Raw genomic sequence first — 23006 nt, 5'->3', positions numbered from 1 at the left:
ACCAAAGAACCTGGTCCAAACTCCCAGTTCTTTTTATCAACCCTGACTTGCTAATTAATTCTTTAAATGTATATATGCTATTCTTACGACTATTCTATTATTTTGGTGCTTTGTCTTGACTATGAATATACTGTTTTTCATTCCAATTTCCTTAAAACGAACATTGTTGAGCGCTCGCTGATGGAATAACGTTCTGTTGGACCTGTTTCATTGATATTTGTTTTTAGGGTAAACAATGTGTTCTCATCTGTCCCAAATAAGGAACATGTAGTCAAGTGGTTTTCGTTATTTTATATGTTCAGTGTCATTTGTTTCACGTTTTCTACAGAGATCATGTCGATTTTGTCTTTTATGAATATTTGGTTTGACGGTCAGTATAGACCGTATAAAGAAGTAGAGGTAAATCATATATCAAATACCATGACAATTATCAAATCAAATTTTGGAACCGATGGGTAATATAAACTTTGTATATAAAAACAAACATATTGGGGTTTTAATACTTGTCAAACACAGCCAGTAGTATAAACATATTTTAGTAACGTTTTCCTCAGGAATTCTATGGATGTAAAAGTTGTCGTGTATGTTTATATTTTTAGCAATTCAAATGACACGATCATTGAAGATGCAAATAAAAAAAACAACGACCAAAACTAACCAATTCAAAGAGTAACAAATGTAGAAAATGCTGATTCTCACATTTATCGAATTCCTGTTTTTTTATGTACAGTGAAACCTGTCTGTACCGTATACTGACAAAAATCCGAAAATCTCTCTCAAACAGATTTTCTATTTCTGTTTGGTTGTATTTTGAACCTTGGTGTACGGAATATATGTCTACATGGAACCATTTATTAAGTCCAAAATGGGATCAGATTTCATTGAAGTTATTACAAATTACTTGGTATCTTCTAAGAAAGTAAATCATGTTCACTCAGTATTGATTGCTACTCTTTGAACAAAGTTTCGTTTTTTTTTTTTGTTAAACAAATATCTGTTAAGCACGTTTTTGATTTTCTTTATCAAAAGTCTGCCACTGACGTTGGCAATGAGGATATCTTCGGTTTCCTGGAAATACATGCCTGAAAATACACGCTTGAGATGAAATCCTGCCAATATAAAAAAAAGAAACAGCTGAACGTAACGGAACATCTAAGAGATTATATTTCAACAGATCAAACACCACGACCTTTCATCAGGAAAATTATATAAAAGAGAGGTAATAAATTAAAGCAAAACATTTTTAGAACGTTTGTTTATTTGTGTCCGATATGCGTAAAGCAATTTAACTGAAAATCTTATACTATTTACGTACAATGTATGTCAAGCCTTTTCTTTTTTAGCTGTTTGATTTTCATTATTTTTTTATCATTTATTAGTTAAAATATTGATCACAAATAAAATATCTTCGCGAAATTGATAAATAAAGGCAATTTATCCGAGCTTTGGTGATGTTGAACTTTTCTTCCGATTTTGTAGTTATAAACATTTATTATGCATCATCAAAAACGAATATCTCCGTAAGGTCCTTTCTAAAGGTCCCAACAACGCTCCATTAATTGGAATTAAAACTTTAAAGTTCTTATTGGTGCCCTATGTGACTACGCAAGAAAATGGATAAACGAGAGCAAGAAGACATTAATTCTCGGTCTTTAATTTTGAAACGTATAAAAGTTTTAAGTAGATCAATGTGCGTCAATGCAACATCAGATTTCAAAGATCCCCGATGTAGCTTAAACATTGTCCAATATACATGATATAAATGTACGTCTACAAATCGTATGGCATCCAATGTTTATCATCAGATGTAGGCGTAGAATACAATAGCAGTGAAAAGACTTATACTGGCACTACATTCTTCAAAGTTGAGAAAGTGGAAAGCCATAAATCTGTGTTATCCTCGTTTGATCTCTCTATGTACTGGATTTCATTAATCAACTAAAATCCATACAAAGAACGCTACATAGCTGGATCTGCAAAATGTTCCGCCAAATCGCTTTCAAAACTTTTAACTTCTATACTCACAGCTGTTAAATAAGGTCTGCAGTCCTACCACAACAGTTGTTTCTCCTGTAGTGGTATTAGTTCAATTTTGATCCTGAAAAACTCGAAGGTTCTTCTGGAAACCATAAGTTCAAGATTATTACCTGAATACACTAGCGTTAAAGCCTATGATTTTTCAACTCTTTATACTTCTATACCCCATACTAAGTTAAAATCCCGACTCTAAAAAAATATACATCGTTGTAAAAAATAATTCCAAATATACCGAAGATGTTTTCAAAATGCGGGAATTTTTTTTATCATCGACATATTTGATCAGTATGGTGGACGCGTTTTTTCAACAAACGGTCGGCTTTCCTTTCGGAACAAATTGTATTCCTCTTCTTCAGACCTATTCCTTCACTCTTATGAGGCTGACTTTATAGCTGATCTTATCTGAAAGAAAGAACATCGTTTAGTTAAATTCTTAAATCTCAATTTCCGCTATATGAATTAGGTGTTATACAATCCTAGCTTCTAGGGTTTGATACATCGCATCTACACCCAACGAGTTTGAGATAAAGGATATTACAGACAGTGTGACTATTGAAAAATTTTTTATCAAACTTTACGACAAACGCAATCACTTTTCATTCAGAATTGTCAACTTTCTTTTAATCTGTGACAACATCCCTTCAGCACCTGCCTATGGACTTTTCATATCACAACTCACCCGTTATGCCAGTAACTACATCGACTTTTTTTATATCGCGCTGGACTTCTTATAATTAGCCTTCTGAAACAAGTTTATGTTGAAGATTGGAGTCATCACTGGATTGTTACGATGTATCCATCTGCACCATGAAATCTGATTTATTCATCGTGTCATCGTTTCCCTTTCTTCTTTCGTCTACCCTGGACTTGACATTTTATATGCACTTCGACGGGTGTTTCTAGAAAAGCAAACGACGCTATACCTACCGGTGCACCTGGTCCATGCTCCATGTTTTTACTGGAGTCCAAATGGTCATTTACTTTTGCTTTGTATGTATTTTTTTTGGTTATTTTGTGTTATTTGTTGTGTTTGTCTTTCCTCCATGTCTGGTCTTTGTCCCTGGATTACATTGTTTTACTTTCCGTCAGAATCTTGGTTCCTTTGATTACTCTTTGTCGTTATCTTGTTAATTAAGTAATTGTAAAAAGACTAAAATAAATAAATTGTAAATTGAAATATTGATAAATACTCTAATGTTCCTTGAGAGTCGTTTCTTACAAATATACCAAGAAAAAAAATAATTTTCATCTTTTTAACATCCTGAACTGTGATGTACAGGATCAACTGGTACAGTCTTTAGTGACTGTAACAGTAACGTATACAGTAACACCATGTATAAATATACACTTAAGTCAACACAACTTTTAATTTCTCCACTCACCACAGTGAAGATATTTTGGGTAATGGTTTTGGCAGTTTAAGTTATAGACAGAAACTAAATATTGAAAAGTAACGAAATGGAGCATATTTATCCTAGTTTGTACTTTGATGGAGTCACAGTGGAGGACATGATTAACTCAATTGTTAAGAATGGAAAAATTAAAAAATTGGTTGACGGTAGTGTATTCATAAAATCTATGATAGTACTATTTGCAATGTGTGCAACTAAACTTATACAATGCACTTAAATTATTGATAGTATTGAATATGTCGACATATGTTGTTGATCAAAAATCTAAATTTAAATGGCTAGCAACGAAACAGTTTTGTAAGAGTAATCAAGGGAACCAAGGTTATAGCGGTAATCAAAAGAATGTAATCCAGGGACAATGACCAGACATGGAAAACAGACACACACACAACAAAGGACATAAAGTCACTAAAATCATACATACAAAATAACAAAAGTAAATGAGCAACTCGGACTCCACTAAAAACTGGGAGCATGGACCAGGTGCACCGGTAGGGTAAGCGTCCTCTGCTTTTCTAGAAACAACCGCCGAGTTGCTCATAAAAAGTCAAGTCCGGGGTAGACAAACGAGGAAAGGCAAACTATGATCCGTTGAATAAATCAGTTTTCATGGTGCTGATAGATACATCATAACGATCCACGAGTTCATAATGACGACCATAAAACTTCTGTAGTGATGACTTCAATCTTGTAGTAACATAACCCTGTCCAAGAAGCCTATTTGTTAGACTTCTAGCGCGATACAAAAAGTCTGCGTAGTTTTGGCAAGCTCTGGCATAGCGTATGAGTTGTGATATGAACACTCCATACGCATTAGACGATATGTTGCCACAGATGAAAGGAAAGTTAACAATTCTGAATGAAAAGTCATCACGTTTATCGTAAAGTTTGGTCAATAGTTTTCCTTTACCATCGATTTCTAAATGTAGGTCAAGATTTGAGGCTGACTTCACAGTATCTGTAGTATCCTTTATCTCAAGTTCTTTGGGGTAGCTGCGATGTATCAAATCCCCAAAATTAGGATTGTTTAAAGATAATACGTCATCTTTATAGCGGAAACTGAGATTGAAGGATCTAGCCAAACGATATTTTTTTTCTTTCTGATCAAATCAGCTATAAAGTCAGCCTCAAAAGAGTGAAGGAATAGGTCAGCAAGTAAAGGAGCACAATTTGTTCCCATAGGAATATCGACCGTTTGTTGAAAAACACGTCCACCACACTGGACAAATATGTTGTCGATTAAAAATTCCAGCATTTTGGAAACATCTTCCTCTGTATATTTGGAAGATAATTTGGAATTATTTCTTACAAAGTATAAGGAATCTCTACCAAGAACAATATACTTGTATCTAGGTGTACCATCATTTTTGGAAAAACAACGATGTATAATGTTTTTAATGTTATAATGTATAAGTCGGGATTTTAATTGAGTATGGGGAATAGAAGTATACAGTGTTGAAAAATCATAGGTTTTAATGTTATTATATTCAGATAATAGTCTTGAACTGATTGTCTACAAAAGATCTTTCGAATTTTTCAGGATCCACATTGAATTAATACCACTACGGGAGTAACAAGTGTTGTGGTAGGACTACAGACCTTCTTTGACAGTTGTGAGTATAGAATTTAAAAGTTTTCAAAGAGGTTTGGTGGTACATTTTGCAGATCCAGCTATGAAACGTTGTTTGTATGGATTTTTGTGAAGTTTAGGAATCCAGTACATAGACGGTAAATCACAATCATCGTCCTTGGTAGAGAGACCAAAAGAGGATAGTACAGATTTATGGTTTTCCACAATCTCTTCTTTGGAAAGGGTGGTAGCAGTGTAGGTTTTATCACTGCTATTATTTTCTACGTCTACCACTGATAATAAACATTGGATATTAAACGTTTTGCAGACAAAAACAATGTTGTTTTGGGCTTTGTCTGCTGGTACGACAACATATTTGTCATGTATAGTGGAAACTGATGTAGCAAAAACACTCATTGACCTACTTAAAACTTTCATCCGTTTCAAAATTTAAGACCTCACGGCCTTTAACCACTCTGACAGAGAATCAATGTCTTCTTGTTCTCGTTTTATCCATTTTCTTGCATAGTCCTCGACGGCATCCATAAGAACTTTAAAGTTATAATTCCAATTTATGGAGCGTGGTTCACGGTACTTGGGACCTTTAGACAGGATATTACGTTTTCGATTATGGTTAAATCTCCCGTACCGACGTGACCAGAAGGACCATATTTGAATGGAGAGCTTTTGCAAGAACAGTCAGGTGGTTTAGTCTTGAAGTCCTCAATCTCGAGGTTCTGCAATAGCCTTTTATAATTGAAAATTTTTGATGTAATGGGTGAAGTATAGGAATATGAAATAATTGGTATGGATTTATCTTTGAAATATGGGGGAATTTTGTTGGTAACGGTTTTGTGATGGAGGATGTTAGCCAGATTAATTGCAAATTGTAATTTTTAAAAAAAAACAAAAAACAAAAAAAAACGAAACAAAACAAAACAAAACATAACAGATATTGAATTCTATGAAAATTCCTTATAATTTATATCGCCTATTAACATGGGATATATGAAAAAATGTCAGACGCTAATTTCTGTTTACTACAACATTTAAAAACAAAATATAAAAAAAAATGAAAATATGTATGCTTTCCAACCATAAATCACATTTTTCATGATTCTTAGCTGGAATACTACTTAATTGCATCAAGTCGATATATACCCATTTTCTTGTTATATCCTCTAAGCCATATTTCGGATATGTCATAATATTGCGTCGGAGTTGAGCCGCACTGAAAATTTTTTATAATGTAAAGCGTCAATACTCAGTGATTCCCGTGCGATTAGTGTATTGTCCTATGATCGCCGAGACTATATTGAAGTACTTGAAAACAGACAATGAATGGACAACAGATGTTTTCCAATAAATTTTATTAAAGGAGGTCATAGCTCAATCACTGGATACATTCGTGATTAAAACAGATTTAAGACCTCTGTCACTACGTCTTTTTATGCAAATAGGTAGCATTTTTTGGTACATACATTGTTTTGCTCAAATGGTATTTTCATAGAAACTAACACACTATATATAAAAGCAATTTTCGGCATGGCATGGTTTGTGTCCTTGTTATAGGAGTTGTGGTGTACGGTTATTCCCGATCCCGCGTTGATGGATTCGTGATTGATTTTTCATACAATGAGGACATAACAATTTGTAGGTTTAAACTGGTCTGGGAACTTTATGCCAGTTAACCGCTAGTAGTCATTTGTTTGTGCAGGTATGTAACATATAATTAGTTTCTTTATTTCCGTTATAACAAGGTACTCTGACTTTTTCGAACTGATTTTTAAGTGTGTTTAATTGTGTGATATGTTTCATTAATGACTAGATTTAAAATTTGGTGGGTTGTGATTAATTTAAAGCCGCCACATTTTTTGCGCATGTCTCAAGTTAGAAATAGCTAGCCACTGTAATGTGGGTCGGTTTCCTTGTCGTGCCGATTTTGACAAAATACTGATAATTGTATTTTTTCTATGTTGACAAAAATCTAATTTCTCATGAATTTTGATATAAATAATTCACAAGTAGGAACGATAACCTTCAGAATTATTTTGACACAAAACAAGGCAGTAAATCGTTTGGCTTTCGTCTAACTACCAACTACGGAATAACGTCCTTGTAACAAAATCACGACCGATGTGACAATGTAAACATTGTGATGTTGAATTTAAAATGTCATCGGATTTTTAAAAAAATCACATAAAAATCACATTTTATTGAGAAGCTGTTTTTTTTTTATATCAATTTAATATATTTAACAAAAATAGGTTGGTGTCAATAAAATGTAAGCAAATTGTTATTTCAAATTTTGAACAATATAAATATATTATGTACGTGACGCTGAGTTTAATACATTGCTTACCAGGAACGGAGCTATTACATTTTAGTACTCTAATATCGATTTGTTTTTATTGTTTTTGTTATTATAAAGTCGACCATTGAAAATATGCAAGACGAAAAAAACTTTACGGCAGCTACGTTTAAATATCAAACAATCACTCCGATATTACGTGCATCATTTCCAAAGGAAAGAAATACAGTCATTGATATTTTGGTTAACGCTATATAAATGCCCATATCATTTACAACAATTTGTATTTTTTCTACTTCGAAATGTAACTGAAGGTTGTTCAAATATCATTTATATTATTATTCCAAATTAACAACCAAAACTAACCAATATTATCAATCTTTTAAATGATAGCAATGAATGATGGGATATCGTTTTTGAGGATATTGGGGGTTAAAAAATTCAGAATAAATTATTTCATTAGAATGATCATATATGTCTTGTGGCCACCTTGTTTTGTCTTATAACGGTTGAATTAACAGGACAAACGGAATCTAGCGAAGGCAGGAAACATTAAAGGATTTAACAAACTTTCAATAACTTATTTTTTAATGAACGTTTGTATAAAAGTTATTTTTAATCTGAGAAATCCTTATTTGGTAGACATTCCTCTCCTTCGCAACAACACTGATCTACATCAAAAGTACATGACTTCGTCTCAGTTTCTTGTCCATTGCATCTCCATTTTAAACACATTTCCTGACATTTCATAATTTCGGAATGATAAAACGGGCATTCCATTGGAATACAGCGTTCTCCTTGGCCTTTGCTAGGTACTGAAATTAAATTGAATCATCATTCACATACATTGATATTGTATCAACCGAACTGACGTCACTTGTGCAAAAATATGGTGTCAAGCAGGCAGATCAATTTCAATGAGGTCACACTATAAAATGTGACATCATAACTTAAGAATAATTTATATTACTATTCATTCAGAATTTCACTTCTGCTTTTTATATGTGTTTCAATATAGAATGTTTTGGTTCAAAAGTCTTAAATCATGGCAAATTATTCAAGAGCTGCACTAATAAAAGTATCTTATCCATTACTATTAAATTCCAACAGAAGCACGATTCCGATGATTTTCATACGTCACTTGTTTCCGATGTTGATTTATTCAGCTGGGGGAGGGTCTTAATTTGTAACAAAAACATTTTGTCATGCGAAGTCAAGGGTGTGCAGCTTATGTAAATAGATGAATTTAAAGTTTTAAAATGTGAGTATAAGTGCTCTCACATATATGCAAATTTGCGTACTAATATATGAACTGGTCTAAATTTGATTAGTTCACGGGGCATACGATATTAATGAATAAAGCGATTTTTATAACCGTTGTGTTTATAATAAACTCTACAGTTCTATTCTTTTGTGTGCCTTGATTAAAATTTATGTAGAATACGAACAAACAGTAATACATTCTCATTCGTTTTTTAAACCGGTCAATAAAGAATAAAATGTGTTTACTTATTTCTTACCTGTGGATAACAACACAACAAAACAGAGGTTAATAAATGGTATTTTCATTTCTTTAATTCTAATGATGATTGCTCTGTAAAACCGGAAAATGGTTATTTCAAAAAACAGTAAAAACAAAATATGATAAATATTGAGTAATGATAAATAAAATGAAATAAAACGCAATAATAAGAAATAATTAAAAAAAAAACCCTTTTTTTTATTTTTAACACCTGCTATCAAACAGGTGATGAATAATGTTAGAAAATGCAATTGAATAAATTAATAACTTTATGAGCAAGTAGTTTTATAACCACGGAAAATCGTTATACAATGATGTAAAAAGTCGTGAAAAAAATATGTATGTGGAACATTTCTCAATACACTGCGATCTGTCTAATCCAAATTCTGACTAATCCGTAAATCTGTTTAAACCAGAAATATTTATTAGCCACTTGATATAAATTTAAATGATTTGTTAACCAAGGTGAAAAAAACACCTGTCTGAACCGAACTAAAGTCCAATATGTTTAAGGAAGTAGACCTGGCGTAATGGACATAACTCATGAAATCAGTAATATGTTTGAATCATATTCAATTTAACCAAAGCCTATCCAGCTTTCATTTGACACAGAATGAAATCAATCCAAATTTCTTTGAAGCTTACATAACATTGATGTAAAATGCTGAATACAAACGTTCCAACGATTGTTAAGAGTTGTGTCCCTTACCCTAGGTAGGGTTAAGGTTAAGGTTAAGGTTTACTCAGGTTTTACTGTAGAAGATTAAATATCCCGGTTTCACCTTACATAGATACCAAACGGTTGCTTATTGATCATTGCAAAATATCCGAATCATAAAATATTTGAAATTTTTACATCCATAATTATTATTCTTTCCAAGTATTTGAATTATAAAATATTAGAAATTATTACATGCATTATTAATGTATCATTTTTTGTATGTTTTTAGATAGATATTCATAATTTACACTGGATTAAGCTTAATTTATAATTCATAATAAACTTCCGATTAATTTACTATGACGTACAACATTTATGAACTGGAATAGACCGAAGTAAATACTAGTTTTGCTAAATGAATTCATCTACTGAATTAGTAACAATGGGGCTTAAGGTCTGTGGTCATTTAAATAGACACCTTCACTTGTGCAGTTATACTGCTTTAGGAGAATGTTTCATTCACATGGAAAAAATACCTGTTAGGAGTTTTAGTAGCTGATTGCTGGAGTGTGATATAATAATAATAGCATAATTAACTGGAAGGAGTGAATAACCAAAATATGATCACGAGTGCCGAAGACCGCCTAGTTTTAATGAGTGTGCGAACTTGTTCCGCGCACCAGTTAAATCTTAATTACGTTCTTGGCACAATTTTCAACAGTTTCACAATTAAATTTCAACATAAATAATAAATTTTGTGAACGGCGGATTGATGTCAAAGTTGTGACGTTTTGACAGGAGAAAGCGCGAAAGTTAAATTACCGAATTTATTTCACAGTTGGAATTATCGAAAAAAATACACTGGGAACAATCGGTAAATCACTGTTATCTATATAATAATAACGAAAAAAAAAACAACACTAATTGTTCGAATATCTAGATACATTTTTTCTCAATTGTTCAGTTCTCTAGAAAAAAAAGTTAATGTAATCATATTTTTAGAAGAAAATTAAATCATTACACTGACACACTTTAGAAAATGTGACCACCCTGTTGCAAATTTTGTAATTTTCATTTTCATGTAAATGCTAAATGTTTTTATTTCTAATTTAGCTAATGCAAATTTCCAAAATCATTTTTGTATTTCCTTAAAATTGAAGAAAAGTTAGTCCAAGTCTTTGTTAATTTTGAGTATGAAACATGTCAATATACAAAAAGTGATACAGCTTTAAACATTCATCATAGAGTCTATGTTAACCTACTTTTATCGCAAAGTTATGAGGATTTCAAGCTTTTTCATCTGAAGATAACAAATACCAATCTATTTTTTGTAGGTAAAAATTTCCTGTTATGTAGAAAAAAAATCTACAACTTTGTAGGAAAAATCCCCTACTTTCAGCTGTTAGACTGCTTAAACGAATGTTTTCTTTTAAATGACCACAGAGATAAAGCCCCGTTGTTACTAATTCAATAGAGGAGTTTACTTAGAAAAACTGGTATTTACCTTGGGCTATTCCAGTTCGACAAGGTCAGATGTCACAGTCAACCGACTGCGAGTCCTCTTTTTAAAATAAGTTTATGTATCGTGTAAAATCTCTTATGATTAAATACATTTTAAGATTATATATCACTATCAATAATAATTCATTAAATGCAAAACTTCAAACAAAAGTGATCAAAAGCATTATGGAAAAATAAAAAAAAGCAATTTCTTATCTTTTGATAACTTTTTCATTCTGCCAAAATTATAAAAGTGAAGTTGTTGATCTAAAACTACTTATTTGTAAAAAGCAACACATTATGATTCGCTTTTATGTAGAAATGTATAAATTCTCATTTTTAAGTTCAAAATAAACTACAGTTGATGGAAGCATTTGCAAATAACTACTTGTGGGAAAAAAATCAAAGCAAATTCAAGAGATTTTCCAATAAAGGATAACTTTGAAAGGAACAATCGCTTAGGTACCAACCGCTCAAGGAAATTTAATGGCAATTTCAACACTTGCTGAAGGTACTTTAAAAAAATCTTGTACCCAGCAAGTAAGCATTCTTCAACGAATCAAATTAAATATAGATAATCAACTTACTTGGAAACTTGTTGACTTTGCGTTGCTTCTTATACAGTAAAATAGGCGATTACTTTATAAAGGTTTTTACCTTTAAAATACGGCAACATCTGCACATCTTATTATACACAGATGATAAAATTTATTATGTAATTAATATTTTTAAATGAATAAATGAACAAGTTTTCAAGCGTGCACTTTAAAGGAAAGATGAGTTTTTCGTTGGTATATTATACAACGTTCATATGTAATGATGAAGACCAGGAGATAGTATTTTGTTTTCTCGTAATAGAATGACACTCCGTAATAAATACCCTGGGGAGTTATATTAAAATATGTACCTGATAAATTGCTTAAGTCCATCTCTCAATTGTAGAAACGGAAATGTTAAAATATATAGATTAATAAATTGGATCATTTTCAATGCTGTTGAATATGAGATTTGTGCCCTAAAATATTTTTAGATAGGAAAATTAGTGTTGTTTTGTTAAAATATACTTCTAATATAATGCTACAAGGAATTTAAAAGGAAAGGGGATTTCAAGGCAACTATTAGGATAGAAAAACTGCACATAATAAGGAAAATTTCATGTATCGAGAAATGTTTTATCTTTTGAGTAACAGTGGTACATTGCTATACTTGAATTGCTGTTTGAACATCTGATAAAGAATAGGATTTTATAATACAAATTATAATTTACAATTGGTATTAAGAGATAATATCATAATATAAACCAATTTTATTTTATGTCATATTATTCAAAAATATGTTTACATAAATTGCATTATGTGTTTCGAAATGCACTCATGTTGTTTTACTGTATAAGTCGTAAAAACAAATGATTTAAAGATTAAAGATATCAATAAATACTGTTCTCCATGCATATGTCCGACTGCCGACGGAAAAAGTACACGATAGATTATGGTTTAATATTCCGCTCATTAGGCTCATTAGATTCTGATAAAAGATACCGAATGGTATATGACGAAATCATTTTCATCTCTTTATAGATTAACATTCTTCAGAAATCGTATTTACCAACCATGTTTAGAATAAAGAATTTCCCATTACCCAGAGAATTGCTATGGTATTTTTTATTACCATTTTATACAATATATTAAATCTAAAAAAAAATAAATAATTGTTGTTTTTTTTTCTGTAGAAAAGGAAATATTAAAAGAGTAATCAAGGGAACCAAGTTGATAGCGGTAATCAAAAGAATGTAATCCAGGGACAAAGACTAGAAATGGAAAGCAGATACATACAACAAAGAACATAAAGTCACCAAAAACATTCATACAAAATAACAAAAGCAAATGAGCAACTCGGACTCCACTAAAAACTGGGAGCATGGACCAGGTGCACCGGTAGGTAAGCGTCCTCTGCTTTTCTAGAAGCAACCGCCGAGTTCCTCATAAAAAGTCAAGTCCGTGGTAGACAAACGAGGAAAGAAAAACAATGACCCTTTGAATAAATCACCTTTCATGGTGCAGATGGATACACCATAACGATCCACAAGTTCATGATGTCGACCATAAAACTTCTCTAGTGATGACTTCAACGCTGTTCCAGAAGCCTATTTGTTAGAGTTATAGCTCGATACAAAAAGTCAGAATAGTTTCGGCAAGCTCTGGCATAACGTATGAGTTGTGATATGAACACTCCATACGCAGGTGCTGAAGGAATGTTGCCACAGATGAAAAGAAAGTTGACAATCCTGAATGAAAAGTCATCACGTTTATCGTAAAGTTTGGTCAATAGTTTTCCTTTACCATCGATTTCTAAGTGTAGGTCAAGATATGAGGCTGACTTCACAGTGTCTGTAGTATCTTTTATCTCAAGTTCTTGGGGGTAGATACGATGTATCAAATCCACGAAATTAGGATTGTTTAAAGATAATACGTCATCTATATAGCGGAAACTGAGATTAAAGTATCTAGCCAAACCATATTTTGACTTTCTGATCAGATCAGCTATAAGGTCAGCCTCATAAGAGTGAAGGAATAGGTCAGCAAGTAAAGGAGCACAATTTGTTCCCATTGGAATGCCGACCGTTTGTTAAAAAAAACACGTCCACCACACTCGACAAATAAGTTGTCGATTAAAAATTCCAGCATTTTGTAAACATCTTCCTCTGTATATATTGAAGATGATTTGGAATTATTTTTTACAAAGTATGAGGAATCTCTACCAAGAACTATATGTTTGTATCTAGGTGTACCATATACTTTTGGAAAACAACGATGTATATGTTTTTAGGTCGGAATTTTAACTGAGTATTGTGGTAGGACTACAGACCTTCTTTGACAGTTGTGAGTATAGAAGTTAAAAGATTTGGAAGAGGTTTGGTGGTACATTTTGAAGATCCAGCTATGAAACGTTGTTTGTATGGATTCTTGTGGAGTTTAGGAATCCAGTACATAGACGGTAAATCCCAATCATCGTCCTTGGTAGAGAGACTAGACGAAGAAAGCATAGATTTATGGTTTTCCACAATCACGTCTTTGGATAGTGTGATAGGGGAATAGGTCTTATCACTGCTATTATTTTCTACGTCTACCTCTGATAATAAACATTGGATGTAATACGTTTTGCAGACAAAAACAATGTTGTTTTGGGCTTTGTCTGCTGGTACGACAACATATTTGACATGTATAATAGACAATGTTTTTGCTACATCGGGGTCTTTAAAAACTGATGTTGCCTTGGCCCTCAATGACCTACTTAAAACGTTCATTCGTTTCAAAATTAAAGACCTCACGGTCTTTAACCACTCTGACAGAGAATCAATGTCTTCTTGTTCTCGTTTTATCCATTTTCTTGCATAGTCCTCGACGGCACCAATAAAAACTTAAAAGTTCAAATTCCAATTTATGGAGCGTGGTTCATAGTACTTGGGACCTTTGGAAAAGATATTGCGCAGAGATTCGTTTTCGATGATGGTTAAATCTCCCGTAACGACGTGACCAGAAGGACCATATTTGAATGGAAAGTTCAGAGCAGTCAGGTGGTTTAGTCTTGAAGTCCTCAATCTCGAGGTTCTGCCATAGCCTTGTATAAGTGAAAATCTTTGATGCAATGGGTGAAGTATGGAAATATGAAATAATTGGTATGGATTTATCTTTGAAATATGAGGGAATTTTGTTGGTAACGTTTTTGTGATTGAGGATGTTAGCCAAATTAATTGGATCTATACCTTTGTTGACAAACAGTAAAGGAGGAAATGATGGATTTTCTTCAACTTGACTTTTCACACAAACTGGTTTAAAAAGTCTGTGGAAACCGATATCCAAAATTATCGGAAACAGTAGTGTCAAGACTTTTTTTTGTAAAGGAAGCGTAGTAGAGTGAGATGTATAGAATAAGTTTGGTTCTAAAGTGATGAAGTCCTAGATATTTTTGTATGAAAGGAAGGAGATCATCTATGGAGACATCATGTAACTTAGGTGACGTGTAGTGGAGATGGGCACGACTCCTTTCCCATTTTGGATTTGTGTCAAATAATTTTTTTACATTTATGCTATTCTTAAATTGACTTGAAAGGTTTCCTATACGTTTGATGAAAAAAGACACATATTAAAATGGATCCTTTACAATGCTGTTGAATTTGACGTTTTTGTTTGTTTTGAGTTTTTTGAACTAAAATATTGTTAAGATGGGAAAAAAGTGTTATTTGTTAAAACATTCTTTTAATTTAATGCTACAATGGGTCACAAAGTTTAAAGGAAAAGGGATAGCAAGGCAAATTTTTGGATAGGAAAATTGCATATGTAAAGAAGCTAGTTTCATACATAGAGAAATGTTACTACAATTTATCTTTTGAATTAGTGTTACATCGCTATACTTGAATTACTGTTTGAACATCTGATAAAGAATAGGATTTTATAATACAATTATAATTTACAGTTGCTATTTAAGAGATCATATCATGATAAAAACCAATTTTATTTTATGTCATATTATTCGAAAACATACGTTTATATATAATGATATAACTCCTACCAATTAATTATCCAATTATGAAAAAAAAATCGATGATAGCGTTCGATTAAGATACAATGGGGATCAATCAATTGTCGATTTCGAGGATGTGTCATACAAATGTAATTATAATCTTCGTAAAGCCCAAAACACATTTTCTTTTATCATTTTACAAATTGTTCCCCTTCTTTTGAAGAAAGGCATTGACCTCAAATTCCTACAGTCTGATAGTGTCTTCAATATACATCGAAGACGGAAAATGTTGTCTTGAATGCGCTGTGTCTTTCTAAGTTAATATTTCTATTGAAGAATGGGTTTTGTACATCGTATTAAACCTCTGATCAATTATGATGTAAAGTTAGAGTTCCATTGCCCATTCTGTGCAGGAATCATGCAAAGTGTGGCACATTATTTTCTCAATTTGGTCTTTTTGCTTAAGCACATTCAATACATCTAGAAAGCAACCGAAAAACTATTTAAATGCATCTGTGACGAAGATATTTTGTTACTGTTTATATAGGTAGATAGCGTAAGAAATTTTTCCAACATTATTCCAAAGTACATTTTATCTAAATTTGACCTAACAATTTCTTTAAAAAAAAGCATATTTTACTAACATGTTAATGGGTATTTCTTGGTTAATTATGTACAAGTACGTGAGTAATGTTATAAAATATCTGTGCTTTTTTCTTCATGTCTCACGTCTTATGCACATTTTGCCTGATTCTTAGACAGAGAAGAACTTAATATGTAAATGTGTATTTTTTTGTGCTCGGTACAACTTTTCGTCCATGATTTGAGATGTCTTGGTTCATGTAACAACGTTGTAACTGCTTACAGACGTACTATGCTTATTACCGTGTAAAACATAAAATAACATTAAGATTTATTTTGAGCTATCCTCTCCAGTACAGCAGCACATTTTAAACATTATTTCGCAATTTCTCTGTTCAGTATTTTGGCCACTACAACGTTTGCCAATGCATTTCTGGATACATTTGTCATTATCATAATCATTGCATTTGATAGGGTTGCAAGTAGTTATCTCAGATTTTCTCCGAACCGCAACTGTATTATAAAACAGAAATTGAATCGTAAGTTGTAAAAAATAAATATACATATAATGTAATAAATATGCCAACATTTTTAAAATACGTTTATTTTGCTATAGTATAAATAAGTATAAATAAATGTGTTTTCCTTAATGAACCAATTATATGTCTAAGGTATATAACAACGGCTCAAGGAACAATGAAATGGTCAATCGAAACCCCAAATATTCTAACCAAATGACTCTTTCAAAACCCGTTAATATATGCAAAATATAATGCACTATATATATTGTTATGACAAAAATAAATTAATATCTTACCAACATAATTAAAAAGAATGAACAAAGCGACGAAGACTTTCATAGCTGTTGGTTCTTAAGATTGGCTGCTCTGGAACAGAATATGCATAATTACATATCTGATGTGATAATAGATTATGTACAAGGCTATATGCGGAATATTACATTTCTTAATTTTAACACCTCTTTTACAACAATATTTTGCAACCTGTCAACACTTAACCCTGGATAAAGAATAAACTGATGACCTGTTATAACTAGACATCATCGGACAAGTCAATACGCATAACATTCAAATGCACAAAACACAGATGTCTTTAAAATATAAAGCAAACACTATAAATGGCAGTGCAATAAAATATGCCTTTTGACCTATTCTCTTTAAACTGATATCTCTGAAATTCAATTCAATAAATAATCTTGCAACGCAATACATATATAAACGTCTCAGAATGTGACGACTCTATTCGCTACACTGCTCTGTCGGATCAAATTGATACAAGGAAGATATGTAAACGTATAGAAAGTTCTGAAAAATTGTTTCTTTAAGGGTAAGGCTACATTGTAATTGTAAGGAGGCAAATGTCCTTTTAAAACATTCTAACATAATAACCAACCAGTCCTAGTTGATAAAAATTGTGAAAAAACTAAGTGTTTTATTTTATGGAAATGCACAAAACATTAGAAACCAATCAACCCGGTAATTGTGTTTTAACCCTATATCTGGTTATAGTATGAGATAGCACATTATATACTTTATACCTTGAAGCCAACTGACATACCATTTCAAATTTGATTTCGATCAAAAATACTTTGAGTTGATCCGCACAATATAAGCATGAATGTGCAGATCTGTAAATTGGTTTGAAACCTGTTGCAATTTACGAAATGTTCTAATGCTATCTAAAGCTTATTAAATGATAAAATGCCATAAATAAAATTGAAGTGATGCAATTTTATATTAATGATAATGCATTAGTAAAAACAGATTATATTATCATAGCAAATTCAATTTGAACAACATAAAGATACAATCTTTAAGTCGCACTTCTTTAGATTGAATAATTACTCTGGAATGTGTGTATAAACCTTTCTTTGTTTCTCGAATAAGATTGTGATGTCCGTCCGTCTGTGTGCATTCTCTTTCTTGTATGGTTTAGTTTTCGTATGCTGTTTCTATGTTGTATGCTGTTTGTTTTTGGTACTCCAAAGTTTGTTTTGTCAAACGATTTCCCCTTGTTTCTGGCTAATGTGTTGCCACTTCATTACATATCACTATATGCATCATTTCATTTCGTAACTTTATTAAAAAACGCCATAAATATTATATGGTAGTTTCACGAAATCCATGTTATATCTTCAGTAGGTTTGAATAAGAAAACCTACTCAGACTAAAACTATGAAAAATCTTGAGAAATTCTTTTTTCGCCAAAATTTCAAATGCTTATATCTCAAAAAACAAGCACACTGACAAATCTATATCTTGTTCTTACTTTGTTCTAGCACGAACTCAAAAGACTTCAAAACCCTTTGAAATCCTTGTTATTCTTAAATCAATTATCGAATATCCTTAATTTGCGCTTTTTTATCAACCCCGAAAATATAGACATTTCAACAGATATTTTGGCAAAATAAAACAACAGATTATATAATTATGAAAATATTTCTTAAAAACTTTATGGAAATATTACTGAATACAAATATATATATATATATATACAACGTCTCAGAATGTGACTACTCTATTCGCTACACTGTTCCATCGGATCAAATTGATACAGGGAAGATAACGTCAACTTATAGAAGGGTCTGAAAAATTCCCAACGATGTTAGAACTGTCAAATTTACGAAGCAAATTTTTGGTCGCTCCCTCGAACTCGTACCGATGTGACATCTATGGCAACACCGCCTGCACTAAGTCCAGCGCCCTAGACCACTCGGCCAGCTAGGCTATATAAAAATATAGCTTTCGCTGGCCGGGTCATTCCTCCTCGAAGGATTAATCTAGGGCTGTAACTTAGTACACGATGTATGGTAGTACGGGACAGTTCATCTAGGTGTTACTATGTAGGATAGAGGATCAAATTAATGATGCATGTCACAACAAATTAATATTATACAACGTCTCAGAATGTGACGACTCTATTCGCTACACTGTTCCATTGGATCAAATTGATACAGGGAAGATAACGTAAACTTATAGGTCTGAAAAATTCCCAACGATGTTAGAACTGTCAAATTTGCGAAGCAAATGTTTGGTCGTTACCTCCGAGGGACTCGAACTCGTACCGCTGTGACATCTATGGCAACACCGCCTGCATATATGAATCTAGGAGAGCAATACATGAGTTTAATGACATTGAAAAAATATTTTCTGAACAAAATTCTGAATTCGATTGGCTACATTGTATACATGCATGTTGATCGTCTTCGCTCATATTTTCACTTTCAAGTCATGTATTTGTATTCAGATTTAGTATTTTAAAAGTCCCATTGTTGATGGATTGGTATGATTTGTGATATTTAAGTAGCTCCGGATCAGAATCATTCATAATGTGATTCATTGTTGGAAAGCCTTCATATTTTGACACTTTGTTTTAAATGTTATAATAAACACATAAGTTAACATGTGGCTTTTCATATAACCCTTGTTCCTAGGTTAAAAAAAGTACATAGGATAAACTGTAGACTTTAAAATTAAAGGAGACAACTCTGTAAATTACACTCAAATACTAAAGGAACTATTGGCTTTTCAAAGTTGATTTTCTCCTAAGAGCAGAAAGATTGGAATGAATATTTATATATTTCATCATATGGACCTATAAAGCCATTTATTAACAAATATAATTCTAACAAATAGGCTTCGGAACAGGGTTATGTTGCTACAAGGTTAAGGTCATCAATACATAAGTTTTATAGCCGTAATGATGAACTCGTGGTTCGTTACAGTATATCCATCTGCGCTATGAAAACTGATTTGTTCAATGTGTCATAGCAGAGGACGCATACCCTATCGGTGAACCTGGTCCATGCGCCCAGTTTTTAGTGGAGTACGAGTTGCGCATTTGCTTTTGTTACTTTGTATGTATGATTTTAGTTACGTTATCTTCTATGTTGTGAATGCCTGTTTTCTGTGTCTGGTCTTTGTCCCTGTATTACATTCTTTTGATTACCGCTATAACCTTACTTCCCGTGATTACTCTATCAAATGTGTAGCAGCATTTCTATGGGTGTATCACTATCACAAAATGTGCATGATTCTTACAAACACTACTACTTACCTTCAGTCAGTTTAAACATAACAAACACTAACATTGAGTTATAGTTACATGTACTTGTTATGAATCAATTAAGATACTCTCAAACCATGTTTACGATGATCTGCAAAGTTTCCTGAAGGAAAATGTCGAAAATTTTATTACATTTTTAATAAAAAAAAATTTATTACCTGTTATGATTACTAAGTAAGAAAACCATTACATGTTTTTCTATACCAAGTTTGTATCACATTAGCTGTTTCAAAATTTTAATTTGGTCACCACACGATATTTTATGATTGACAAACCCATACCATAAAGCAAAGGCCCCAGATAAATGTAGTGAAACTATTAATATAATCGGCCTAATATAAAATGTAAAACTAATAACAAAGAACTCATAAAACAACGAAAGCCACCACTCGACTACATTTACCTGGCTTACGACAAGCACATAAAATATATAAAAGGGTTAAGCATATTTGAGAGCGCTCCAACTTTTCTCTTACCTTAGACAGTGATGGGGAAATTAAAAAAAATAAAACGAACTATAAAGATTCGTTGAATTCGGATTAAACTTTGGAGATAAATACAGAATAAAAACACTTTAAGAAATAGGATAAACGACAACAAGCTGTATTTACCTCGAAAGAGTACTTGCTTTTTCTGTAAGCTTGTTCTAAATCAAAGAGCATCTAAATGATATGCACACCTTGTTTACCTTATTTACCTAGACAAAATATTAATAAATACCCGTCCAACAGGATTAAGTGAAAATATATCATATAATGTTGTTGAAGTAAGACTCGGTCTATGTGCAAATACCAAGATAAAAAGCAATGACGTTCACATGCACATTAACATAATTATATTATGTAGGATTCAATAATCTTGAAATTTGTAAAAGAATTATTAAACGACGATGGCGTATAGGAAAACATGGAATAGAGTACAAATAATTAAGCATACAGTTGTCTGTTTGTTAACATACATGATTTATTTAAAACATTTTATAAAACTAGTATATTTTAGTATTTCATTGTGTGTTATATCATTCGATTCGTAAATTATCACAAAAGTCAATAAATTTTACTTGATATATTCAAAATTAAAACAATATATATATATGATTAATGTTTTAGCCCAGCATAAGAGATATTGGCATTTCTTGGGTCTAAAGATTTTTTGAATCAGGTATAATGTACAATTGTTAGTGTATTGCGGTATAAAGTAAATGCCAATGAGACACTTTAAAATTTTGTGTCAATTGTATAAAATATCCGTCAAATCTCATCTCTGCAGTGCTAAATTCAGTATCCAAGACTCAAGTCGACTATAACATATTTCTCATGTATACAATTTTTCAATTCATCGCGCAAAACTCTGTCTCGAAGTTGTGAATACTACTTGTTATAATTGATATATATATGTAGTACTTGTAATTTTGTATAGATTGTTTAGATGCTTGACAATGTGTTAAAACTGGTGTTTCGACCACTTTAGAGTTTTAATATATTTTGTTATATTTGTATTAAAGAACCCCGGGTCTCATCAGCGGTCTGGGTTCTTCAAGTTCGCAAAACATTATTGGGTAAATAGTTAGAATGTACAATGCACACAGTTTAACAGATTTTAAAAAGAGTTTATAATAATTCAAAGCACATTTTGAAAATAAATGATTCCTGGTAGAGCAAAATAAAGTAGCTATAGGACACAATTGTAAAACAAAGATATACAAGAGGATAACACCGACTCGTCGGACACGGTGTTCTAGCAGTTTACAAAACGACAGTCATTTCAAAGATTCTAAATATATATATATGAATGCGTTTATAATAATCAACTTTAAACTATTCTTTAATACTCGTTGGTATAACACATACATCTAATTCAAGGACAGAGACAATAGACAAATTAGTAAGATTCAAGGACAGCGACAATTGACAAACGATTAAGATACAAGGACAATTCAGTTTAAATTTCATATCTCAACGCAGCATTATCACTTGGTTGATCTCGTGCACAAAGTAAATACGATATTTTCAATAACTTTCGTTTGCTTGTACTGTTGTGTAGATTTCGTAATGTAGTCCTTGGAAGTCTGATTATGTCAAGGTCTATCAGTTTCGATCTAGATTTGCAACCAGCCTGTACTAGAAAGAGTAATCAAGAGAACCAAGGTTATAGCGGTAATCAATAGAATGTAATCCAGGGATAAAGACCAGACATTGAAAACAGATATACACAAAAAAGAACATAAAGTAACTAAAATCATACATTTTGTGATCAGATTGCTTAAGTAAACAGAAAATTACAGGTAGGTCGTCATACAACCCTTCTTCATAAACGATAAAGAAATATAAAGAATGCACTACAGAATTAAAAATTTAAAATGTTATTAACTTTTAATAACACTCAAATACAATAGAAACTTCAAGATTTTCAATGTGAATAATCTTCTAAGAGCAGACAGATTGGAATGATAATAGTACAGTCCATCATATAGATCTATAAAGCAACAGTCCATCAGGTCTCAGTATCGTATTAATTTTTCCATAGACTTCTATAGTGAAGTGCATATTTTTAGGATTTAAAAAAAAATATGTAAATTGATTCAATTGATGTTAGATTTTCTTTTAAAAAAGTTCTTCATCTTACAGTGTGATGTTTGCTCTATTTTATAAGTCATTGTTCATATCTATTGACAAAATATTAGTTTGTAGAGAGGCAAAAAGAAAATGCACTATATTTTTATAGCATCCATGTTTTGACGTACACCTGCTCAGGGATATGCAATACGATACTGGTACCATCATATAGACCTATAAAGCAACTTA

At 32.0% G+C, this 23006-nt stretch overlaps 1 long non-coding RNA gene across 1 annotated transcript; it reads right to left on the bottom strand.

Annotated features, from left to right (window-relative positions):
• Nucleotides 1–7915: 7915 nt before the first annotated feature.
• On the bottom strand, nt 7916–11629 carry LOC148605372 (uncharacterized). Its single transcript, XR_015916182.1, has 3 exons — nt 11601–11629; nt 8851–8924; nt 7916–8145 (listed from the first exon to the last, which is right to left on the bottom strand). It is a non-coding gene; the product is annotated as an uncharacterized LOC148605372 (long non-coding RNA).
• Between the last annotated feature and the right edge of the window lie 11377 nt (nt 11630–23006).

Source organism: Perna viridis, chromosome 10, assembly GCF_037379345.1.
Source record: "Perna viridis isolate PV_CMFRI_1.1 ecotype Kerala chromosome 10, ASM3737934v1, whole genome shotgun sequence".
Taxonomy (NCBI): domain Eukaryota; kingdom Metazoa; phylum Mollusca; class Bivalvia; order Mytilida; family Mytilidae; genus Perna; species Perna viridis.
The sequence above is the reverse complement of the archived record's forward strand: the minus strand, read 5'-3'. Positions and strand labels throughout refer to the sequence as shown.